Raw genomic sequence first — 19,732 nt, 5'->3', positions numbered from 1 at the left:
GTGAAATTCTATCTCAGAAAAACAAAACAACCAACTTGGAGGCAAAGGCAGGAGAATGAGTTTGAGGCCAGTCTGGTGTAGAGAGTGAGTTACAGTACAGCCAGGCCTGTTACACAGAGGAAAAAACAAACAAAAAACCCTGTCTTGAAAAACAAATAAACAAAAAATCACAAACCAAAAACATTTAGGATAAAGTGAGATACTATCTTACTCTTACAAGAAATCTTATCAGGAACAAAATTAACTTACTGGGAAGATGTGAAGAAAAAGCGAGTTCTTAAACACATCATGGGAATGTAAAGGAGTACAATAATGGAGACCAGTGGAAGTTCCTCAAGAAACTAAGTGCTGAATGGGAGGCTCAAGCAGGAGGCTTATGAGTCCCAGGTCATCCCGAAATGCCTAGGGGTCCGGGGCGCTGTTGAAGAAAGCCACAGACTCACACCTCAAACCCAGGGTCTACCAAAGCAGCATCCTGGTGGTGCCCACTAGTTCTGACTTCAGCAGGTCCAACAACACTCAGCAAAGAAATTGGAAGTATTTTCAGCCTTTTCTCTCTTTAATCACCATTTTTGACTAACGAACAGTTAATTATTATCCACACTCTATTATCGTATCATTGTACCTTGGTAGAAAAGGTCAAAGCCTGCAGTATTTCACAAATGGAAAAAGAATGCGCGCGCGCACACACACACACACACACACACACACACACACACACACACCCGATGTGCAAGAGTGGAATTATGCAAGTAATTATTTTACAGTTGTTTATTTGGAGACATCATAGGTAAGGTAATTCATGTCTAGTTAGCTATGCTGTGAGAAGACTTTTCTAGCAAAATGAGACGTCCCCAGCCCCACTTAGACTCCTGGTGTCTGGCTCCTCCCTGGGTGGCCAGTTAGAGCTGTTGACCGTTGTCTGTAGCACCCCAGAAGCTGCAGTTGAGCCGTGTCCTGTGTCCTGCTACCATTTAGACTGTAGGAGATTTCTTCACAACTTTCGAAAGGAACTCAGAGAGCCCTTCAGAGTCAGAGCTACAGATGAAATTAGCCTGTTGGGTTTGTTTTCAGAACTCAAGATTGTTTGCTGGGTAGCTCATAACTTGATCTGTGTGTAAATTATTTACAGTTGAATGCAGTTCCACATAAATTGCTTCATTTAAATGCATCGTTACTAGACACATCAGTAGCTTCTCCATTTGTACACTGAATTTTACTTTATTTCAAACGTTTGCATAAGTAGTCTACAGTGTCTCCAACTCCCTTGCTTTACAAGTAATAGCTCTACCTTTCATCAAAGGCATATATATGTTAGACTCTTCTCACATTAGAGAATTTATATGTGAACTAATAGTGTTTATCTGTGTTTTTGGTTTGTTTTAAACAGGTGGTCTTTCAAATGCCCGGCTTGTCAACTGCCCAGTGACAGTCTCCTCCCTTACCTGATTCTCACGGTAGAATTTCCCTTCCCTCTTCTGCCTGCACTGACACTGGCTTCCGCAGCCCATGTCCACCCAAGTCCCCAGCCTCCCCAGCTATGCCAGTTGGGAAAGTGCTTTTGCTTCTTGCTCTCCCCCTCACAGGGATCCTGACCTTTCGGGTGCATTAGCCTCAGATCATTAGCTTATGGTTTTTGTTTAATAGTCTACCTCTTCTGCATATACAGTCCTCACTTTTGTGGGTCAAAAGTGCTGCAGATGGCTTCCAGTCTGCAAACAGTGTTCAGTCTTAGAAGTGGCCTTCATGGTCTGGCCTTCCTTCCTCATCTCTGCCCCAGCCCTTCTTGCCAACTTTATTCTAGCTACACTCTCTGAAAGTGTTCTGGAAGACACCAAGAGGACCTTCTCCTCAGGAACTATTGAAGTTTCCTCTGTTTGGAATGTTTTAATCCTGGATACTTGTGTATCTATTCCCTCACTTCTTTTGGGTGACATTCAATGAAATGTCAACTTATTTATGAGGCTTTCTCCGAGCTCCATATGCACTAGCAGTTCTCCATATCTTCACTTTCAAACTAGCTGTATGTGTTATTAGACAGGCTATGTATTTGTCTTTTTTGTGCGTTGTATGTTCAGATCCTCCGCCAGAATGGAAACTCCAGAAGGACAGAGGACTTCCGTTTTTTTTACACATTCCTATTCTAAATACCTAGAACTTTGGTCTGGAGGTGCTACTTAGTGCTCAGAACTTAATGAACTGCTGCTGTGGGAACTTGAAAGACAGTACTGAGAGAAGTGCATGCAGTGGAGGCCTGGGGACAGTGCTGAGAGCAGGGCACACAGTGGAGGCCTGGGGACAGTGCTGAGAGCAGGGCATGCAGTGGAGGCCTGGGGACGGTGCTGAGAGCAGGGCATGCAGTGGAGGCCTGGGGACAGTGCTGAGAGCAGGGCACACAGTGGAGGCCTGGGGACAGTGCTGAGAGCAGGGCATGCAGTGGAGACCTGGGGACAAGACAGTGCTGAGAGCAGGGCATGCAGTGGAGACCTGGGGACAGTGCCGAGAGCAGGGCACACAGTGGAGGCCTGGGGACAGTGCTGAGAGCAGGCAGTGCACGCAGTGGATCCCTGACTTGTGATGCTTCAGAGGAAAGTTTGAGAGTTCCTTCAAGACTCTATCAGAGCCATTCGGTGTTTTAAATTGAGAGTCTCTGGTTTGGATCAACTGGGGCTGAAGGATCAACTGGAGTTTTAAAAAGACCAGCATCAGTGAGGCAGCCCCTTGTGGGAAGTGTTTCTCAGGAGCACACAGGAGCTGGATCAAGAGGCCCGTGGGTATTCGTTGTGCTGGCACTTGTACTTGGTAGTGTGTAAGAGTCTCCCCGGTGGTACTGGTGTTAAAGGTGTGAAGTATTAGCAGCTGAGGCTTGACACCAGGCGAGGGCATTGGTGATGGTCGCAGCAGAAGCTCCAGGACTGAAGGGCCATGGAGAGAAACTGAGACTTAGAACTATGTGTCAGGGTCAGAGTACCTGAAGACAGCTGTGGTTCTTTCACTAAGAATGGCCCCAATAGGCTCATACATTTGAATCTTTTTGTTGTTGTTGTTCTATTTTTGGTTTTTTGAGACAGGGTTTCTCTATAGCTTTGGGGCCTGTCCTGGAACTATCTCTTGTAGACCAGGCTGGCCTGGAACTCACAGAGATCTGCCTGCCTCTGCCTCCCAGTGCTGGGATTAAAGGTGTGCGCCACCACTGCCCGGCTTATATATTTGAATCTTATTCATCAGAGAGTGACACTATTTGAGAAGGATTGGGGGTGTGGCCTTGTTGGGGAAATGTGTCGCTGAAGCTGGGTTTTGAGGTTTTAACAGCCCATGCCAGATCCCCTCTCTCCTCTCTCTTTCTCTCTCCCTCTCCCTTCCTTCCTCTCTCTCTCCCTCCTTTCCTCCCTCCCCCCCTCCCCCCTCTCTCCCCCTCTCTCTCTCCTTGCAGATCCGTATGTACCTATCAGTTCCTTCTCTGCCATGGTGATAATGGACTAAACTTCTGAAACTCTTAAGCAAGCCCTGAATTAAATGCTTTCTTTTATAAGAATTTCCTTGGCCCTGGCATCCATCTTGGTCAGGGTCACTATTGCTGTGATGAAACACCAAGGACAAAGCAACTGGGTTAGGAAAAGGTTGACTTGGCGTAACCTTCCACATCACAGTTCATCATCAAAGAAGTCAGGACGGGAACTCAGGCAGGGCAAGCACCTGGAGGCAGGAGCTGATGCAGAGCCCATGGAGGGGTGCTGCTTACTGGCTTGCTCCCCGTGGCTTTCTCAGCCTGCTTTTTTACAGAATCCATGACTACCAGACCAGGGATGGCAGCACCTACAATGGGTCTCCCCCCCCATCAATCACTAATTAAGAAAATGCCCTACAGGCTTGCCTATAGCCCCGTCTTAATGGAGGCATTTTTTTCAGTGGTGACCCCTCCTCTGCAGTGACTCTGGTTTGTGTCATGTTGACAGAAGTAGCCAGCACCTCTGATCCTTGTCAACTTGGCACACGAGCACATCACTATTAAGCCACAACCTTTCCTTTCTTATTCATCCCCATGATCTCCCATTAATATGAGCATTGTAGTATAAAATATCCTAAATTTTAAAACACTTAAAAGTTGCAAGTCTCTTTAAAATATCCAAACTTTCATTTTAAAATCCATAGTCTTCATAAAGCTCCAAAATCTCTCTAGAGGTTTAAAGTCTCTCAGCTGTGGACTCCTGTAAAATAAAAATAAAAATACTTCATTACTTCAGGAGGGAAGAACCAGGACATAATCACAATCAAATTAAAGAAAGACCAAACTCAACTGTGTAAATAAAACAGTGTCCACTCAGGATCTTCTGGACTCCTCCGAAGGACTTGGGTCGTTTCTTCAGCTCCATCCTCCGCAGCGTGTGCGTGGGCATCTTGTCTTCCAGGCGGCCGCTGACTTCACTTTGTTGCTGCCGCTCGCCTTGGATATCCCACAGAACTGGCGTTTCCAAACTCCTGGGTCTCTGCTGCACCTAGGCTGCCCTTTGACCAGCGGCCTCTCCAGGGCTGTCTTTAGGAACTCCAGCACTACCACACAGTGCCAAGCCTCAGCTGCTCTCCGTGACCCTTTCCCACCTTCAGAACCTGCATTACTTGGGTGACTCTTACACTATCCAGTTCGCTGCCGGCACAAGGTACAACCTGGGCCGTGTCTGGAACGCAGCTTCTGTGTGCTGACTCTGAAGAAACGCTTCCCAGAAGACTTCACCTCAACGGTGCTGGTCTCTTCTTAATCACCACTGATTTCTGGGCTCCAGCTGACCAGCATCCACAGTATCCTAGCAACGGTTTCACTTCAGCGGTTCTGGTATCTTGTTAGTCACAGCTGATTTGTTAACCCCAGCTAACGAGAAGCATAGAATCTCAATCCACAATAACAGATGTCACTGATAGACTCTGTAAACTTCCCTCTGAAACTTCACACCCAGGCCTCATCCTCTGCACTGCTATTGACATTTTGTCTGCTAAGCTCCTACAGAACAGCCCACTGAACTGCCACCACTCGACGGCTTTTCTAGTCCAAAGTTCCAGAGTCCTTCCATAGCCTCCCCAAAACACACGGCCAGGCCTGTCACAGCAACACCCCAGTTTCTGCCTTAGGATTACTGCTGCTTCACAGCAATAGAACAGTGGCTAAGACAACACCCCAGGAGCGGTTATTAGTGAAGATACAGCCTAGCCTTAATGGAGACCCCAACATTCGGGAGATGCCGGTACCATGGAATGACCACCACGGACAGCAGCAGCTGTAGAGTGGTTGGCCTGAGCTAAAAGGACAAGCTGTGTGCTGTGGACGGCAGAGCTGAAGAAGAGGAACCACCAAGGCCCTTTGAACCCAGAAGATTGTGAGGGCGCTGCAGACATCAAGCACCGAACTTTTTACATTATTGAATTTTGATTTGACTGCGACTGTGCCCTGATTATTTTATAGGAAGGAGTTCACAGTTGAGACTTTGGTTATTTTGAGGGAACTGGCTGTTTGGGAGATGTCTTAAACAGAATGAACTTTGCAAGCCTTTGAATTTTTAAAGCCTGGGACTTTAGGAGTTGGAATGCTTTATATTGAGGTAGTGATATTAATACAAGGACAAGCAAGAAAGGAAAGTGTTTGGTTTAATGGTTGTAATTAATATTAATATTTGTAATTAATATTTGTGTGTTATGTTGGCAAGAGGTCAATTATGCTGATTAGTTTTTTGTCAGCTTGACAGAAGCTAGAGTCACTTGGCAAGAGAGACTTGACTGAGAAATGCCTCCATCAGATTATCCTGTAGGCGATGATTGATGTAGGAGGTCCCAGCCACTGTGGGTGGTGCCAGCCCTGAGAAGCTGTTCCTGAGTTATATAAGAAAGCCGACCAAACAAGCCATGTGGACAGAAGTGTTCCTTCATGGTCTCTGCTTGAGTCCCTGCCTCCAAGTCCTTGCCATGGCCCCCGTGGCTCCCATAGCTCCCATGGGTCCCAAGGCTCCCTCAGTGATGGGGCTGTGGTGTGGAATTGTGAGCTGAAGCTAACCCTCTCCTCTCCAAGAATCATTTCTCCTTTGTGTTTTAGCACAGGCGTAGAAGCCCTAACTAAACAAATGTCACACCCACTCCTGGGCTCTTCTTGTAATGTCTCACATCCATTTGTTTCTAATCAGCACTGCTTTGCTTCAGCGCAGAAGTAGAGAGACACCCCACCCTGTGTGCTGCCTGTGTCAGTGTTGGCGAGTCTGTTCTCCAGAGCCGTGTGGTTCTCAACCTGTGGGTTGCAACCCCTTTGGCCGGGGTGTGGTGTGTGTGTGTGTGTGTGTGTGTGTGTGTGTGTGTGTGTGTGAAATGTTCCTTTCATAGAGATCACATATGAGATATCCTGCACGTCAGACATTTACTTTACAGTCCATATCTGTAGCAAAATTACAGTTATGAAGTAGAAATAATTTTCTGGTTGGGGTCACCACAACATGAAGGGCCGCGGCATGAAGAAGGTTGAGAACCACTGCTCCAGAGTGCAGTGGTTTGTAGTTCTTTAGCTTCTAACTAAAATTCAGCTTGGTAGAAAGTGGGTCTTGAACACAGTGAACCACAGCTGGCTTAGATCCCCTTCCCTGGGGAAGGCAATGTGAATATGTTTTTCTGTTACAAAGGTAGTTATTTCGTGTGTGTGTTAAGTGGTTCTTTAAATATGATTTGACTTTTAATTCTGTTAAAACATCACACTTCATATATTTTATCTGTTGTTTTATGGATTATCTTGAAATAACTACTGAAGTATTCATGTTTAACTGTTACTTCCCCATTGGCTTCCTTGAAGAAGTTTAATTTGTCAATGACAGTTAAGTAAATGCTAGGAATAAGTAATCTAGTAGCTAATAGTGAGTTCAAAGATGAGACCTGGCCATAGTTTACAACTGCAGCACTCAGGAGGCTGAGTCAGGGGGATTGAGAGTTGAGGGTCACAATGGGCTACAAAGGACATGTTTCCATTAAAGGGGGAGGAGGTGGTGGTTACCTTCTGTTAGCTCTTGTAGTGAAGCACACAGTGCGTGCTCTGCAGAGTGCACTGTAACTCTCCAGCTGAGATAGCATCCTCTGCAGCCCCGGCCGCTCTTTCATGCTCTCCGCTGACTCAGTGACGGGTCGTGTTAGTCCCTTTCTGCTGTCCAAACGAGCTCCATTAACTGTTCTAACATTGCATATGAGGGAGGCTGGAGAGATGGCTCAGCAGTGTTTGGTGCTCCTGCAGAGGACCTGGGTTTGGTTTCCAACACCCACATCTGAGCTCACAACTACCTGAATCTCCAGTTAAAGGAGATTTAGTGATGGAGGACGGTTGTCTGTCTATTGTTACTTTCATTGGTTAATAAAGAGACTGCCTTGGCCTTTTTGATAGACCAGCCCCTAAGTGGGTGGAGTAGACAGAACAGAATTGTGGGAGAAAGAAAGCAGAGGCAGGCAGTCGCCATGACTCTCCTCTCCGAGACAGCCACAGGTTAGAATACTCACGGTAAGCCACCACCTCATGGTGCTACACAGATTATTAGAAGTGGGTTAATCAAGATGTGAGAGTTAGCCAATAAGAGGCTGAAACTAATGGGCCAAACAGTGTTTAAAAGAATACAGTTTCCGTGTAATTATTTCGGGTAAAGCTAGCCAGGCGGACAGGAGCTGGGCAGGCGGCGGGAAGAGGCCCGCTGTTCATTCTACAATTTAGTGCCTTTTTTTGATCCCCAGGGGCTTCTGCATCTATGATGTAGTATGCAGAAAATCACACAAACCAAAACAAACATAGAGACATAAGTAAATATTAAGTTAATCATTTCAGTAAGTCTTTTCTAGATGTGTAGTAGTTTTGCTCATTTAATGCATTTTAGAAATAGAATTAACCAAAGTGCCCTTCTTTGTCTCTCAGTTCTTATCTCACCTTTATCGTAGGAGACCACTTTGCATTTGATATGACACTTGTGGTTTCTGTTCATACTGGGTGGTGTTATTTACACTGCAGTGTATATATGCACTTCTCATGATGGAAATAAGTCTGTACTGTGACTGATACATGTATGCACCAGGCTTCTTCTTTTAGGCCACCACCCAGCTCCCAAATTCATGACATGGAGACTTACTAGTTTTGAATGCTTGGCCTTACTTAGGCATGTTTCAAGCTAGCTCCTTTAACTTAAACTAACCTATTTCTCTTTACCTACCTTTGACCTCGGGGTTTTTTACCTTTTCTTTCCCTCTGTATATCTTACTTTCACTGCTTCTCTGTGTGCCTGGCTGGCATCTGCCTGGCTTCTTGCCCCAGACATCTCCCTCCTTCTCTCTTCCTCCTCTCTAGTTCCTCTCATTCTTCTCTTTCTTAAGCCTAGATTTCTCCTGCTGTTTGCTCTCTCTGCCTGCTGTCAGAAGCCGTGAGAGTTAGAGCATATGACAACTCGTATTCAGATGTCAAGCCACCAGAGTCTGATGGAGGTTGATCCTGTCCAGGCAAGGCCTACAGGACCATCGACTCTAGAAACCGTTGCTCACAGCTGCCAAGGCAGCCTGGGGTCTCACGTGATGTGTGCATGTAATCTTACGATTACATCTCAGTCTTATGGGCACATATGTCGTGGGTGGTCAGGAAGATGACTTTTCATTTTTCTGTATTATTTTGATATATAAAACATATACTAAGACATGCTTCATAACTGGATCCATTGTCCCTCAAGGATTGTGGAAACTTCAAAGCCTGATTTGTTCCTTTGATCAGACTAACTGTATATAATTAGCTCATTTTTACCTCAGAGTAAATTCAAGCTATACTAAAGACTTTTTATAACTAGATCATAAATTTAAGCCTTTACAGCTACGTACAAGGTCAGAGTCACAGATATTCAACCAAGGTTGCTACACAAAGCACCCGAAGAAAAACGTGCCAATTCTTTGCTTGTCAAGTCTGCTGACAATAGTCCTATGTCTTAAAGTTTACCACTCAGCACTATGCCCCCCCCCCGCCCCATGTGGGCATAGTCTTACTCCTGAAACCTTGAAACCCTTGTGTTGCCATGGTAAATGGCTCAGCTACTTACTGCTTACCCTAGGAATGTGCTTTGACCATTGAGAGGTAACTCTTGTAATTTTTTTTAATCACTTCAAGGCTCCTGTAAGAGAGGGAGTGTTTAGGGTAGGAGGGAAGAAGTTAGGAGGAATTAGAATTAGGACAGGAGAATCAGAATAGAGACAGAAGAACAAACAGACTTGTTCAGAACAGCATGCGTGGGAGAACTCATTCTCCCTCAGATACAGAATGTTCCTTTCACTTCCTGTAGTGTCTGATCTGAACTGGACCCCAAAGACCCTTGTTAGCCCATCAGCCTCGCCTATCCTTTCTCTTGCCTAGCTATTGGCTGCTCAGCTCTTTATTAGACCAATCAGGTACCTTAGGAACACAAAGTAAAACAAGTTTCACATATCTTTACATAGTTAAAAACACATCCTTACATTGTCAAACAATGCAACATAAACAAAAGTAACTTTTACACAATTAAAATATTATTTTTCAGGATAAACAAATATAATACATCTTTGCCTAATTAAAATAATTCTGCAACACATATATGCATATATTTCTTATTAGGCTTATGCTTAGGTACAAATCACTGGATCACAGAATCTGCTTTAATAGATAATGGCAAACTGTTTGTTTGCTAAGGCAGTTATATCAGTTTGCTTCTTAATGGCTGCCTGTGAGTTTCAACATTTTCCCACTCTGGCTTCATCTGCTAACCAAGGTATCCCTGGTGAAGATGAATTTTTTAATATTATCTGATTTTTAAAGTGTACTTCTCAGTCTTGTCTTTTATTATTTCTACTTTCTGTTCTGTTTAAGAAATAACTCCATTCCAAGGCTATGAAATATTCTTTGGTATTACCTAAAAATGTTTGTTTACTCTAACCTTACTTAATTGTACTATAGCACTAAAATTTAGACATATTCATCTTCTACATAAAATTTATTTTAATGGTTAAATTAATATATATGTTATATAACAAGTATAACATATATAATTTTATATAATATACTAAATATATATAATTTTACATAAATAAAACCCCAGAAAATAGAAAAATTAGGTAAATGCATATATGTTCTAATATTTTTCCATGTTTTTATATTGACCAGTCTAGTTATATCCTGTTATTAAGTAGATTATTTAAAGCTTATAGAAAATTTAACTGTTCAGTAGACTAGCCAGAAATCTTTTCATAGGAAAATTTCCCTTAATGACAATTTGAGAAAATATCCTATCTACAAGGCAAAAGTTGTTCTCTACATTTTTATATGTAGTAATTTAGAAACATAATTTCCAATTAGTTAAGTATACTACAGACTATAAATATTTGAGCTTTTCAAAAGTGAAGATTTAACCATTTTAATTAACTCCTTAGCTAACTCACAAAATAGCTCTATTTATCTAAATATTTTTGTAAAATTTGCTTATGAAAAGTGAAGGGAAAAAAATTCCCTAGTCGATTTTCTCAAACCTCCGCCCCTTTTAAAAGTAGGTAAACAGGTACTTTAAAAAAAAAATCTTTGTCTTATTTGAGTCTCCATTGCTGTGAAGACACTATGACCACAGCAGCTCTTAGAAGGAAAACATTTATTTGGGGGCTTACAGTTCAGAGGTTCAGTCCATTATCATCATGGTGGGACATAGTGGTGTACATGCAGGCATGGTATTGGAGAAGTAGCTGGGAGTCCTACATCTTGCAGGCAACAGGAAGTGATCTGTCTCGCTGGGTATGGCTTGAGCATATATGAGACATCAAAGCCCGCCTCCACAGTAACACACTTCCTCCAACAAGACCACACCTCATATAATAGTGCCACTTCCTTTGGGAGTCATTTTCTTTCAAACTACCACAGTCTTTATTTTCCAGAACGTAAGTTTATGGCTTCTGGTGACATTCCCACTATGACTAAAGGATGTTGTCCACTCTTCCTGACTTTCTGATATCTCCATGTTGTGAGATCAGCAGTTATCAACGTGGACCATTTATGGTGGAGTCTGACAATGAACATATTCCCTGTTTCCTGGAGAAGTTGGTATTTTAAAAAAAAAAAACTCTCCACTCAATTTCCCATTTGTTAATTTCACCTTATACCTGTTCATCACCGGGTGTGTGTGTGGGGGGGGGGGTGACAAAGGAAACAAGAAATGGAGGATACATTTTGGTTCTTACATAATTATCTTTTAAATTGTAGCATTTTCCCTTACCTAAATCTAATGACCTTTCTCTTGAATCTGAATGTGAGTGTACAGTCAAAAGACAAAAGTGTTAAAGGGCAGCTTGACATTAATTGGTTTTTAAGTCTATGCAGAGGGATAAAAGTTTCCTGGTGTTTTTTAGGCATCCGGTTTCTTTGTAACTTGCTCTAACTGGCGTTAGTTTTTGGAGGTGGTGACATGGTCTTCAGAAGAATTGAATTCCACTTTGTTACAAGTGTGATTCTTTTGCAACTTTAGTAGACAGTTTTAGATTTGACTGTAACATCAAAACCAGAACTCACTGTGTTGGGCAACTTCCCTGAAGTTACTTTGCTTTTAGACTGGGATGTGATTGCTGAACCTGGCCCCTCATCTCCCTCATTATGAAAATGCCTGAAGCTATCTGCAGCTAAGGGAAATTTTCCTTTTCTGTGGTTATTTTTTCCACCTAATTATCTTTCTCTTTTTCTAGGTAACTTCAGTACTTCTAAGTCTATCCTCCGTTTTTCTTCCTTATCATTTTTTTCCAGTGGGTTCTGTAGAATTTCTGCCATTATCTTCTTGGTCAACAGTTAGATCTTCTTTAGCTGAGTTCTTTTTTGTTTTCAACCCATGTTTTTAGGAAAATTTTGACATTATTTTGTCAGTTCTATTTTGAATATTTTTGAACTTTTTTTTTTAAAACAGCCTACTCTTTTTTTTTATTGCTTATGAGCTATCTTTTCAAAGTTCACAGAGATTGACATCTCTATTTAAGGTTTTCTTTCATTGTTTTGTTTTTACTTAGCATGCATGTTATTTCTTTAATTGTCAAGTTTGGTGACTTTCTTGCTAGGCTTTCTTTCCTCAGATGCTGGCGATCCTTGGTTGTTAGTCTGTTTATTTGAAGGCCTATATTTAGTAGCCATTTTATGGCTGGAGATGATTTAGTTCTTAACCCACATAAGAATCCTTCCTTACTTCATGGGGGTTTAGATTCTTCTTGGAGAAGTCTTCATCCAACCCCTGCAGTGCAGGAGTGAGCCTGGCTGAGTGGTACGCTTCACTGTGGACCATTCGGACTGAGTTCCCCTCATGCTGATGATTGCCGCCTTCTCTGTCTGTAATCCAGTGCCCTATTCTGGGTCTCCTTATTGTCAGAATTCATGTTTGAATTAAACAGTGTAGATCTGCTTTTACTGACCAATCATGAACTTCGTACAGCCCCACTCTGCCTTGCTTGGTGTCGCTGCAGTTTTCTATGTTCTGACTGTGGTTTTATTTTATTTTTATGTTTTTGTAATTTATTTTTATTTTTTTAAAAAGAAAACGTTCGATCTTTTTTCATTATACATACCAGTCCAAGTTCCCACTTCCTCCCCTCCTCCCATTGCCTCCACTTACCCCCCATCCCCATCCACTCTTCAGAGAAGGTAAGGCACATTGCTTTGGGGAAGGTTCAAGGCCCCCCAACACACACACTATATCTGGGCTGAGATAGGTATCCCTCCAAAAAGAATAAGTTCCCAAAAATCCAGTACAAGCAGTAGGGATAAATCCTGGTACCACTTCCAGAGGCCCCTCAGTCTGCCCCAGCCATGCAACTGTCACCCACATTCAGAGGGACAAGTTTGGCCTATGCTTGTTCTTTTCCAGTATGACTGGAGTTGGTGAGCTCCCATTAGCTCAGTAGACTGTTTTCAGTGAGTGTACCCATCATGATCTTGACATCTTTGCTTATTTTCTCATTTCTCCCACTCTTCAACTGAACTTTGGGAGCTCAGTCCAGTGCTCTGATGTGGGTCTCTGCCTCTATTTCCATCAGTTGCTGGATGTAGGTTCTATGGTGACATTTAAGATATTCATCAGTCTGACTACAGGGCAAGGACAGTTTGGGCCCCCTCTCCTCTATTGTTTAGGGTCTTAGCTAGGGTCATCCTTATGGATTCCTGGGAATTTCTCTAGAGCCAGGTTTCTTGCTAACCCCATAATGGCTCCCTCAATCAAGATATTTCTTTCCTTGCTTTCATCTCTGTCCTTTCTCCATCTCGACTACCCATTCCATCAAGTTCTCCTTCACTCTCCTCTTTTCCCTTCCTCTTTCCCTTCCACCCTTCCTTCTTCCCCGACCCAATTTTGTCAGGGGATCTTGTCTATTTCGACTTTCCAGGTGGATCTATATATATTTTTCTTAGAGTTTACCTTGTTGCTTGGCTTTTCTAGGATCATGAAATATAGGCTCAATATCCTTTGTTTATGGCTAGTATCCACTTATGAGTGAGTCCATACCATATTCATAATTTTTGGGCTGGGTTACCTCACTCAGAATGGTGTTTTTTAGTTCCATCCATTTACATGCAAGATTTAAGATGTCATTGTTTTTTACCGCTGAGTAGTACTCTAATGTGTAAATATGCCACATTTTCTTTCTCCAGTCTTCTGTTGGGGGGCATCTACGTTGTTTCCATGTTCTGGCTATTACAAATAATGCTGCTATGAACATAGTTGAACAAATGTCTTTGTAGTATGATTGAGCATCTTTTGGGTATATTCCTAAGAGTGGTATTGCTGGATCCTGAAATAGGTTGATTCCCAATTTTCTAAGAAACCATCATACTGATTTCCAAAGTGGTTGTACAAGTTTGCATTTCTACCAGCAATGGATGAGTGTTCTCCTTACTCCACTTAATCCTCTCCAGTGAAAGCTATCATTGGTGTTTCTGATCTTAGCCATTCTGACAGGTATAAGACGGTATTTCAGATTCATTTTAATTTGCATTTCCTTGGTGGCTAGGGATGTTGAACATTTCTTTAAGTGTCTTTCAGTCATTTGACATTCTTCTGTTGAGAATTCTGTTTAGTTCTGTACCCCGATTTTTAATTGGATTATTTAGAAATTTGATATTTAATTTCTTGAGTTCTTTATATATTTTGGAGATCAGTCCTTTGTCTGATGTGGAGTTGGTGAAGATCTTTTCCTATTCAGTAGACTGCCTTTTTGTCTTATTGACTGTGTCCTTTGCTTTACAGAAGCTTCTCAGTTTCAGGAGGTCCCATTTATTTTTTGTTGCTTTAGTGTCTGTACTACTAGAGTTGTATTTAGGAAGTGATCTCCTATGCTCATGCATTGAAAGCTATTTCCCACTTTCTCTTCTATCAGTTTCAGTGTGGTCGGATTTATATTGAGGTCTTTAATCCATTTAGACTTGAATTTTGTACATGGGGAGAGATATGGATCTATTTTCATTCTTCTACATGTTGATACCCAGTTGTGCCAACACCATTTGTTGAAGATGCTTTCTTTTTTTTTTCATAGTGTAATTTTAGCTTCTTTGTCAAAAATGGGTGTGTGAATTAATATCCAGGTCTTCAATTTGACTCCATTGGTCAACCTCTCTGTTTTTATGCCAGTATCAAGCTGTTTTCATTACTGTAGCTTTGTAACAGAGCTTGATGTCAGGGATGGTGATACCTCTGAAAGTTCTTTCATTGTACAGGATTATTTTGGTTTTCCTGGGTCTTTTGCTTTTCCATATGAAGTTGGGTAGTGTTCTTTCAAGGACTGTGAAGAATTGTGTTGGGATTTTGGTGGGGATTGAATTGAATCTATAGATTGCTTTTGATAGGATTGCCATTTTTATTATGTTGATCCTACCTATCCAAGAGCACAGGAGATTTTTTCAGTTTTTGGTATCTTCAGTTTCTTTCTTCAAAGACTTAAACTTGTTGTCGAATAGGTCTTTCACTTCTTTAGCTAATATTACCCCATGATATTTTATATTATTTGTGGCTATTGTGAAAGGTGACGTCTCTCTGATTTCTTTTTCAGCTTCTTTATCATTTGTACATGGAGGGCTACTGATTTCTTTTTTTAGGTAATCTTGTATCCTGCCTCTTTACTAAAGGTATTTATGAGCTATAAAAGTTCCCTGGTAGAGTTCTTGGGGTCACTTATATATACTATCATATCATCTACAAATAATGAAAGTTTGACTTTTTCCTTTCCAGTTTGAATTCCTTTGATCTCCTTTTGTTGTCTTATTGCTATAGCCAGAACTTCAAGAACTATGGAGAGTGGACAGCCTTGTCTTGTTCCTGATTTTAGTGGAATCACTTTGAGTTTCTCTCCATTTAATTTTATGTTGGCTGTCATCTTGCTGTATATTGCTTTTATTATGTTTAGATAATGTTCCTTGTATCCCTGATCTCTCCAAGACCTTTATCATGAAGGGATTTGGATTTTGTCGAATGCTTTTTCAGCATCTAATGAAATAATCATATGGTTTTTTTCTTTCAGTTTATTTATATAATGAATTACATTGATAGATTTTTTTTGTATGTCGAACCAACCCTTCATTTCTGGGATAAAGCTGACTTGATTCTGGTGGATGATTCTTTTTGATGTGTTCTTGGATTTGATTTGCCAGTATTTTATTGAGTATTTTTTTGAAAGTAATTTTATTAAATTATAAAAAGTTTCCATTTACGCCCCTCCTCCCAACGCCCTCCCACTCCCCCCTCCCTCTCCTCCTCCCTCTTTGTCCCCAAGGGCAGTCAGGGTCTCCTGCCCTGTGGGAAGTCCAAGTTCCTCCCCCCTCCCTCCAGGTCCAGGAAGGTGAGCATCCAAACAGACTGGATCCCAAAAATCCAGTATGTGCAGAGGAAACCAGTCCCAGTGTCATTGTCAATGGCTTCTCAGAAAGACTGCAGGCCAGCCACATTCAGAAAATCCGGCCACATTTAGAGAATCTGGTTGGATCACATGCTCGTTCAGTCACGGTCCATCTGGCCTTGGTAAACTCTCATTAGATCCGACCCCTTGTATCAGTGGGTGATAGTATCCCTCGCAGTCCTTCGTCATTTTCTTCCTCCTTCTGCTCCTCATTTGGATCTTGGGGGGCTCAGTTCGGTGCTCCAACGCGGGCCTCCATCTGTATCGCCATCCAACGCCAGATGAAGGATCTATGGTGATAAGCAAAATATTCATCAGTATGGTCACGGGCCAAGGCCGGTTCAGGCACCCCCTCCTCTGTCCAGAGAACAATCTGGGGATCTCTCCTTGGACCTGGGATCCCATATATAATCAAGTTTCCTGTAAACTCTAAAATGACTCCCTTAGTTGAAATATATTCTTCCCTGATCCCACATTCATCCTTCCTCCCTTCCCCCCATCTCGGTCAGCCGAGCTTTCTCCATTCCTCCCCTACTCCCTTCTCTCTAACCCTCTCCCCTTCCAACAACCCTCCCACCCCCCCCCCATGCACCCAAGGTTACCTGGGACTCTTGACTATTTCCTACCTCCTGGCAGATAGCTAAATAATCTTCATCAGGTTCGTCTTCTTATTTAGCTTCTCTAGGATCACGAATAATAGGCTCGAAGACCTTAAATTATGGTTAGAATCCACTTATGAGTGAATACATACCGTGTTCCTCTTTTTGGGTCTGACTTACCTCACTCAGTAAAGCGTTTTCTATGTCCATCCATTTGCATGCAAAATTCAAGATGTCATTATTTTTTACCGCTGAGTAAAACTCTAATGTGTATATGTTCCACACCTTTTTTAACCATTCTTCTATTGAGGGGCACCTAGGCTGTTTCCAGGTTCTGGCTATTACAAATAGTGCTGCTATGAACATAGTTGAACAAACACTTTTGTAGTATGTTCGGGAATCTCTAGGGTATATTCCCAAGAGAGGAATTGCTGGGTCCTGAGGGAGGTTGACTCCCAGTTTCCTGAGAAACCGCCACACTGATTTCCACAGTGGCTGCACAAGTTTGCATTCCCACCAACAATGGATGAGTGTTCCCCTCATTCCACATCCTCTCCAGCATAGGCTATGATTGGTGTTTTTAACTTTAGCTATTCTGACAGGTGTAAGATGGTATCTCAAAGTGGTTTTGATTTGCATTTCCCTGATCGCTAAGGAGGTTGAGCATGACCTTAAGTGTCTTCTGGCCATTCGAAGTTCATCTGTTGTGAATTCTCTGTTCAGATCAGTACCCCATTTTTTAATTGGGTTAATTAGAGTTTTAGTGTCTAGTTTCTTGAGTTCTTTGTATATTCTGGAGATCAGACCTTTGTCTGATGAGGGGTTGGTGAAGATCTTCTCCCAGTCAGAAGGCAGCCTTTTTGTCCTACTGACAGTGTCCTTTGCTTTACAGAAGCTTCCCAGTTTCAGTAGATCCCATTTATTCATTGTTTCTCTTATTGTCTGTGCTGCTGGGGTCCTACTTAGGAAGAGGCCTCCTGTGCCTAAATCTTGTAGACTACTTCCCACTTTCTCTTCTATCAGGTTCAAAGTGGACGGATTAATGTTGATGTCTTTAATCCATTTGGACTTGATTTTTGTGCATGGTGATAGATATGGATCTACTTTCATTTTTTTACAGGTTGACATCCAGTTATGCCAGCACCATTTGTTAAAGATGCTTTCCTTCTTCCATTGTATACCTTTAGCTCCCTTGTCGAAAATTAGGTGTTCATACGTTTGTGGGTTAATATCTGGGTCTTCTATTCGATTCCATAGGTCGACTTCTCTGTTCTTATGCCAATACCAAGCTGTTTTCAATACTGTAGCTCTATAATAGAGTTTGAAGTCAGGGATGGTAATGCCTCCAGAAGTTCTTTTATTGTATAAGATTGTTTTGGCTATCCTGGGTTTTTTGTTTTTCCATATAAACTTGATTAATGTTCTCTCAAGGTCTGTGAAGAAGTTTGATGGGATTTTGATGGGGATTGCATTGAATCTGTAGATTGCTTTTGGTAGAATTGCCATTTTTACTATGTTGATTCTCCCAATCCAAGAGCAGGGGAGGTCTTTCCATTTTCTGGTATCCTCCTCAATTTCTCTTTTCAAAGGCTTAAAGTTCTTGTCAAATAGGTCTTTCACATCCTTGGTTAGAGTAACCCCAAGATATTTTATGGTGTTTGTGGCTATCGTGAAAGGTGATGTTTCTCTGATTTCCCTCTCCGTTTCTTTATCCTTTGTGTATAGGAGTGCCACTGATTTTTTGGAGTTGATCTTGTATCCTGCCACGTTACTAAAGGTGTTTATCAGCTGTAGGAGTTCTTTGGTAGAGTTTTTGGGGTCGCTTATGTACACTATCATATCGTCAGCAAATAACGAAAGTTTAACTTCATCCTTTCCAATTCGAATCCCCTTGATCCCCTTATGTTGTCTTATTGCTATTGCTAGAACTTCAAGCACTATATTGAAGAGGTATGGAGAGAGTGGACAGCCTTGTCGTGTTCCTGATTTTAGTGGAAAGGCTTTGAGTTTCTCTCCATTCAATTTGATGTTAGCTGTCGGCTTGCTGTATATTGCTTTTATTATATTTAGGTATGAACCTAGTATCCCCAGTCTCTCCAACACCTTTATCATAAGTGGGTGTTGAATTTTGTCAAACGCTTTTTCAGCATCCAATGAAATGATCATATGATTTTTTTCTTTCAGTTTATTTATATGATGGATTACATTGATAGATTTGCGTATGTTGAACCATCCCTGCATCTCTGGGATGAAGCCTACTTGATCATAATGGATGATTTTTCTAATGTGTTCTTGGATTCGGTTTGCCAGTATTTTATTGAGTATTTTTGCATCCATGTTCATGAATGAGACTGGTCTGTAATTCTCTTCCTTTGTTGAGTCTTTGTGTGATTTTGGTATCATGGTAACTTCAGTTTTATAAAGAGTTTGGCAATGTTCCTTCTGTTTCTGTTATGTGGAATACTTTGAGGAGTATGGGTGTTAGCTCTTCTTGGATGTTCTGATAGAATTCTGCACTAAAACCATCCAGCCCTGGGCTTTTTTTTTTTTTTGGTTGGGAGGTTTTTAATGGCAGCCTCAATTTCCTTGCAGTTTATAGGTCTATTTAAATTGTTCATTTTGTATATAGTATCTATTTAAATTGTTCATTTGGTATATAGTATCTATCTAGAAAATTGTCTATTTCTTTTACATTTTCCAATTTTGTAGAGTACAGCTTTTTGTAGTATGACCTAATGATTCTATGAATCTCCTCAGTGTCTGTTGTTATGTCCCCCTTTTCATTTCTGAGTTTATTAACTTGGATGTTCTCTCTTTCTGCCTTTTGATTAGTTTGGATAAGGGTTGGTCTGTCTTGTTGATTTTCGCAAAGAACCAACTCTTTGTCTCAGTGTTTCTTTGTATTGTTTTTTTTTGTTTCTATTTTGTTGATTTCAGCCCTCAATTTATTTCCTGTTTTCTACTCCTCCTGGGCATATATGCTTCTTTTTGTTCTAGAGCTTTCTGGTGTGCTGTTAAAAGTTACTGATGTAAGCTTTCTCCACTTTCTTTATGTGGATTCTTAGTGCTATGAACTTTCCTCTTAGCACTGCTTTCATAGTGTCCCATAGATTTGGATACTTTGTGCCTTCATTTTCATTGAATTCTAGGAAGTCTTTAATTTCTTTATTTCTTTATTGATCCAGGGGTGGTTCGGTAGTTCAGTGTTCAGTTTTCATGACTTT

General features: G+C 41.6%; 1 protein-coding gene across 3 annotated transcripts in view; it reads left to right on the top strand.

Annotated features, from left to right (window-relative positions):
- Positions 1-19,732, top strand: part of Commd10 (COMM domain containing 10) — a 135,244-nt gene that overhangs the window by 88,414 nt on the left and 27,098 nt on the right. The gene's annotated exons all lie outside the window — the stretch shown is intronic.

This window comes from Myodes glareolus, chromosome 13 (assembly GCF_982192425.1).
Source record: "Myodes glareolus chromosome 13, mMyoGla1.1, whole genome shotgun sequence".
Lineage (NCBI taxonomy): Eukaryota > Metazoa > Chordata > Mammalia > Rodentia > Cricetidae > Myodes > Myodes glareolus.
This window is presented reverse-complemented; position numbering and strand designations above follow the sequence as displayed.